This window comes from Eptatretus burgeri, unplaced genomic scaffold (assembly GCF_056783735.1).
Source record: "Eptatretus burgeri isolate ZD-2024b unplaced genomic scaffold, Ebu_testis_v1 Ebu_testis_scaffold_903, whole genome shotgun sequence".
NCBI lineage: Eukaryota > Metazoa > Chordata > Myxini > Myxiniformes > Myxinidae > Eptatretus > Eptatretus burgeri.
In genome coordinates this window covers 1-6,748 of record NW_028222852.1, presented here as the reverse complement: position 1 = coordinate 6,748, position 6,748 = coordinate 1, and the positions used below count along the sequence as shown (strand labels likewise).

Below are 6,748 nucleotides of genomic sequence, written 5' to 3'. Positions count from 1 at the left end.
GATTTTTGTCAAGGTCTGAAAAGAGGGAAGAGGCTGCAACCTGCCTGTAAGAAGGATGAGGGATGTCATGGCAGAGTGTGGAGTCATCAGCAAATAGATAAAGAGGATCGTCCAGAGAGTCAGAGATCATTAATTAAGGTCAGGAATAGGATTGGGCTGAGAACACTTCCTTGAGGGACTGCATCCTTGACAGGGAGAGGAGATTCCGTTGAGGATTTGAGGATGAGAGGATTTTGAGGATGAGAAGGATGAGATGAGAGGATTTTTGAGGATGAGAAAGGATTCCGTTGAGATCCACACGTTGGCTGCGAGAGTCGAGGAACTCAGTGAGTCATGAGTGGAGTTGGCCTTGGATGCTACAGGCGGAGAGTTTGGAGAGTAAGACAGGATGCGAGACTGTATCAAAAGGACGAGACACGTCCAGACAGACGGCCCTGATCTCCTGTCTGGCATTGAGGACCTCCACCCGTTGTTGGGTGAGTGGAAGCAGCATGTCCAAGGTCGAGTGACCTGGTCTGAAACCAAATTGGTGATCTGAGATGAGGTTGTTGGAGAAGAGGAATTATTTCACATTGCGTTGATGGATTCCATGACCTTGCTGATAAATGGAACGAAGCTGATTGGTCTTGAGTTAAGGGGGATCAGTTTTTCCACCTTTTCATTCAGTGCAGTGATGTTGGTGGATTACCAAGCAAATGGAAGATGACCTCGCATGAATGACAGGGTGAAAAGGGCAGAGAGAGAGGATGGGAAAGAGCAGCAGAGAAGGTTGTTAGGACATGTGAGCTGATGCCGTCTGGTCCAGTGAGCAGAGTAAGAGTGGACGGTTGAAAGAACCTTCTCCACCTTCTCAGGTGCAAAAGATATGCCGATGGCATCTCGGAGCAGTTGGGTACGAATACTCCATACTCCGGAGACAGACTTAACGAGATACCAGCAGGTTGTAGAGGAGGGAGAATTACTTCTTGATCTCCTCTGGAGTTGTCATCGTGGTCACAAAAGGTGCACAACAGCCCTGATGAGCATCGCGCGACGGCCATGTGTGACATAATGACACGAGTCTGGCGTTTCCCCCCCTTGGGATTGGACTGGAGCGAAGCTGCAATCGATGTTCGATTCCCAAAAGGCAACAGCTGCTTGCCTATTGTGCTGTTCTGGCTTTCCGATCCGACATCACGTGAACCCAGCTCCGACTTCCTCCAAGTACGCCTCATCTGGAAGGCGTGTCTCACTGAGAGCTGCGATGTTCGCATTGTGACGAGCAAGCTCCCTTCCCATTGCAGTTCTACACTTGTGTCTTGTGCTGTGGTCCTGAAACACGCACACATTCCACAACACCAATTCCAGGTGGAGTTTGACTTCATTTTGATTTATTTATTTATTTGTTGTTACAACCGCAGAGCTGGATACCCATCCGTCCATGGCTGGCCAGTCGGGTGGGATGGGGCAAGCGATGTTGACGAGTTGTTCTGTCCCCCCCCCTTCTCCCATAGGAGAGAGCGGTGCTGACTCTGAAGAGCCCTGCTGTCACACAAGCAGGACACAGACGCCAATGTTGCCTCTGGTTATGGATGACCATCCATTATTCTCGGGCCGCTTGCGTGCGGGTTTGTGAGTGGAGATTCCCAGCATGATCCTCAATCTGTCCCCACCGCCACTTGTCCATCGCCGCAGGACTTGGAAGGTGTGTTGGGGGAGAGGGGGGTGGTGACGTCAAGTCCACGATACACCTGCACGATGGATCGATTTAAGTGAAGGTTTGTGTTTGACTACATATCCCCACCCTCTCTCTTTCCTGTACAGACCATGCGTCCGGAGGTGTGCGGTGGCCCCACATGCTGGATGGTGTGCAATGGGTGCAAAAGGCTGACCAGAAAATTGAGGGGTTCCGTCATCAACCGCTCTTCAAGGCCAAGGTGAGTCCAGCTTCCTGTAGAAGTGCGCTACACTACCATGTTAACGACCAACGTAGTCTTTCAATGACACGTGACCCACGTATGCGGTGGTTTTGACCAATTGTCGGTGCATGTCCGCACGCCGGCGGCCCATAACACGGGGTCTTTGGGGAGCCACTCCTCCAGCCAGATCTCGTTGCAAGGTCAGGCGATCCAGGTTGCAACACGAGGATGCAGAGTCGGCAGGATGTGAGAGGCGATTCGCTTGTAAAGGACTGATGCCTCCACTCCTGCAGCACGGGACATGTTTCGTGCTGGAGCGGAGATGAAAGGATTCCGACGAGAGCCGCTCCTTGGCGACGAGAGTCGATGAAGTCAGGAAGCCGTGCGTCGAGTTGACCTTGGATGCCGTGTGCTGTAATGACCTCTGACCTTTTAATTTTTCGAGTCCTCCTGCTGAGTCCTTCTCATTGGGTTTTGCTGAAGTTCATTTCGTTCCCAGTCATGGGTCTCGTGATCCATCTGTTTCCTCTATCACCTGTTTACCTCCTTTCTGGATCCTCATCTTCGTTTTCTTAAACCCCATGAATCAGTCAGTTAAGTTTCCTTCTATCCCCGTCCTTCGCCTTGTTCTTGTTCATCCACAACCTTTTTCACTAATCCACACTAAACACTCATCCACACCACGTACATGTTCAGCGTTTCCATCTCGTCTCGCCCGCTTTACCCTCCCAGCAAATTGGAAGCAGCTTCGTGAGATCCGTCGCACAACCAATTAATTAATTGTTTTTCTCTCCCAGCTTTGTCTCCGACGATGGAACACTCTCCGATCTGTCCGATGACATTCCCGACGAACGGATGGATCACGTGATCCCGCAAGCCGATCGAATCAACGGGACACGCTCGACAAAATGGACGAATCCATTTCTGAATTCCACAAGGAGAGAGACATCATGGGTTCTCGGTTTGACAACGTCCCATCGAGCACTTTCAAACCAGGATCCGTACTCGAACTCCCTGAGGATGGTTTTGGTGTGAAGAAGCGGGAGAGCGGTACGAGAGCCATTGTCGTCCAACGAGGCCGAAATAAACGATGCCGAAATATCGACTCGAGACAGGTGAGACACGTTTAATTCAATTATTAATATTCAAAGCTGTCACGTGGTGTGTGTGTTCATGATTTACACATGTTGTTTATGTGTTAATGGGAGATAAAATCAACATGTTCTGTTTCCTTTTTTTTAAAATCCGCGGCTCATTTTGAAAACTCAAACTCGATCGCTGAAGATGAAGAGTTGGTGGATGAGGTGGAACGTCAAGCTCTGACCGACCATCATCACCGAGTGAAGGGAATTCATGAATTTGTTTGAGGATTTCAAATCTCAAAACGGTTCGTCAGCACTTTCACGATGACGTGATGGATTGCTTCGAGGAACTGCCGGACGAACACAATCGAGCCCTTTGGTGTGAACCTGAAAAGGTGTGGGGCCATGCTCAAAAAGCGTCGTTTGGAGATGGTGGTTCGAGCAGGTATGCGGAAGGTAAGAGTTCTGCCTCGTTAAACGATAGCTCGATTAAGATACAATGCAGCCAAGAAATGTCTCGTGAAACCCACTTGTTTGTTTTATTTGCAGAGTTAAACAATGGAGCGACGCGGTAAGACGGACACTTGCACTGTCGAGCCGTTACCATCGATCACACCTCAGCACCAGGTAAATGCTTTCTCAGGAATCTTGCGTGTACCCCAGGGGACAATGCCATCCCCCCACCTGCCCCCTTCACCTCCCAAAGAAGCAGTCTGCGAATAAATACCTGTATGTCAAGCCAGATGTTGGCTTAACGGTTAAGCTGGCTGTCCTGACATCATAGTGTCTTGAATTTGAGCCCCTGTTGGGTTCCGTTAAAATAACACCAGGTATGAAATAACACACACTCGGCTTGTCGTCCTTCCGAGGTCGGTGACAGGAGTAAAGCTTACTGGTAACAGGGCACTGCGTGCTTCCAGAAATGATGCAACCAGCAGCCATCGCAGTTTATAAATTCCTTGTGTGTGTGTGTGTGTGTGTGTGTGTGTGTGTGTGTGTGTGCTGTGTTTGCAGAATTACTCTGTGTCGAGAAGAAGAACGGACCAAGAACTCAACATGGATGAAACTGCAGAACTTTCACAAAAAAAGGAAAGCATGGAAGTCAAGGACTCTGAATGGGGGGGGGAGGGGGAGAGGGGGGGTCCAGGGGTATGACCCTCGGAAAAGTTTGAAAATTTGATGTGAAAATATTCATTCTGGGCCTGATCGTGTCCAAATCGTAACCACACAAAATCTATATACAAGGGACCTGACCGTGCCATGGCTTCAGACTTCAGTGCATGCTGAATCAGCTCCTGTGGAGACAGCAGCAGCAGCAGCAGCAGCACTGAGCTACAGAACCTCAAGAGTATGCAGGTAGCCAAGCTAAGCAGCGCCAGCCAATCAATGAGGTGAAGCGCTTCCAGGATATGCGCTCAACTGGTACGAGTGAAGCATGCTGGGGGATCCTGGGATTTCCCATGAGAGCACTACCACCCTCCAGCGCTTCAACTCCCTGTGCACGTGGAGAACCAGCAGGTGGTGACCTACCCTGAAGGTGGTGCTCGCCAAGCCGCAGAGCAGCCACCACGCCGCACTGCACTGACTGCATTCTTTAAATACAATGCACAGAACCCAAACTGCCTAAAAGCAAATAACCTGCGCTGTGTAATTTTGTGCTGGGACCTCGCGTGGTCCCAGCACAGTTGTCACTGTGCACCCGGTGTCTGGGGATGAGTTTTTGACACCTGCACAATAAATGGTCACACCTGTGAGAGCTACCAAGAGACGTGTCACCAGCTTGGATTACTACAAGATGATGGAGAGTGGGGGCTGGTGCTGCAGGATGCAGCAGCAATGCACCGGTGCCCCCAAATCAGGGATCTTTTTGTTACACTGCTGTGTTTGCTGCCACCACACTTCCTCTACCGTAAGCCAGGCCATGACACTGATACTGCTGAGAAACCTCAAACCTCATGAATGCCAGTGAAATGGTACAAGGCTCCTGCTTCGTACCGTTCATCATGGGCGCCCATTGGAAGCAGAAATAACAGGTGCTGACAATGCTGGTCCTATTGTACACGTCCCACGCATTGCACTGGCACCAAGTGAAGGCGACTGCGCGTTTTCATGGCGATACCGGCAGTTCCCCATTCGGGTGGCTTTTTGCAATGGCAATCAACAAAGCCCAGCGACAGACACTCAAGAAGTTGGGTGTGTGGTTGGAAGATTCAGTCGTTAAACGTGGCCAGCTCCATCTGGCAGCATCAAGACTTGGCCACCCCAGACCAGCTATGCTTGGCTATAAAGCAGGCACAGCATGCTGTGACACCACAAGGAATGTGGGACATACAGAAGTGCTGTGATGTCGGAAAACTGTGACGTGAGAATATTTGTGATGAAATAAAATAAAAAATATCAATTTTATTTTTTCAATAAAAAGGCCCTTTTGGGCTTCCTTGCGACCATGAGAGCAGCTTTCAGTGGTTTGTACATTTTGATATATATATATATATATATATATATATATATATATATATATATATATATATATATATATATATATATATATACATATATATATATATATATATATATATATACATACTTGATGTTGGTTGGAGTGGTGGGCTTGGGATCCCAGGATCCTGAGTTCAAATACCACTCTCCTGTTGAATTAATACCAGGTGGGGTTGACTCTGCCTGTCATCCTGAGTTTGGCAAAATGAGTGCCAGCTTGCTGGTATCCTGTGTCGGAGTGGCGACCCGTCCAGGATTGCACCCGATAGCCAAGAAGACTGCTTCGGCAGCATCAATGCTCCACACAGAGTATAGCCCCGACAGATGGATTCACACAAAATGGATGTTTTTGTTAACATTTATGCAAAATGGACTTCAACAACTGCACAAAATGTATTTGAACAACTGGATTGTGCACGTCACGCTCTCTGACGTGCTCAAATTGTGTGACGTGTCGAAATTTCCCGAACGACCACGAGCAGGAACATTTTCATGAATGCTTGGATGTTCTCATTCTCACGGGCCTGACCCGGAATCACCAAGTGAGGGGTGGAAATCATCAATGTCGTCCATCGGCTCAGGCGGATGCTTTTTCTTTCCCGGGTAATTGTTTCCATAAACGGAAGAACTGCGTGAGGACAACAAAAAAGAGAGAAGTTACAACACAACAACCGAAGAACGTTCATTTAATCCAAAAAATTGAACTCCGTCCGTCCCGTCACATCAAGCGAAGTACCGGTTCTATCGGTTGGGTCATCAATGGAAGGTCATCACGTTAAATACAAAGTGAAATACCAAGTGAAAGCAAAGTCAGGGTCCTCCAGCAGGTTCATTTGTTTAAGTGGAGGCAAGACTGGGTAGGTGAGAGGAGAGACAGTGATAAGAACCTTGTATAGGAACTGTGCACGAACTTGCCTTCTTTCATGCCGGAGTCATGAAACCTTGTCTGCTGGAGCTATGAGTTCTGTGTCCTCAATGAGTTTCATTGTGGTGATAGTTGAGATAACAGAACGCAGAGAATTGTCCAAAAATATTCAAAATTCCAAAAAAAACCGTTCTTTTTCGACCACAACGTGGTGGTGCCTTAAGTGTGTCTCTGCATCATGTTCATCCTCCGTCCCTTCCGTCTCTTCAAATGGCAGCACAGCCGACTCCGCTCGTTAGTTTTTCACTAGCACGCTACATTAGTTCTTTGTGCCCTTTATGACGTCATTATAAACAGTAAGTTTCCTGTTTGACCGCCAAGCACAGACAGGGTAACTGAAGCAT

General features: G+C 48.5%; 1 long non-coding RNA gene across 1 annotated transcript; it reads left to right on the top strand.

Moving 5' to 3' along the window:
• Positions 1-253: 253 nt before the first annotated feature.
• Positions 254-4,112, top strand: LOC147007015 (uncharacterized). The gene is made up of 7 exons (XR_015054470.1): positions 254-1,347; positions 1,494-1,684; positions 1,804-1,916; positions 2,696-3,013; positions 3,183-3,436; positions 3,530-3,607; positions 3,995-4,112. It is a non-coding gene; the product is annotated as an uncharacterized LOC147007015 (long non-coding RNA).
• The last annotated feature ends 2,636 nt before the right edge of the window (positions 4,113-6,748 follow it).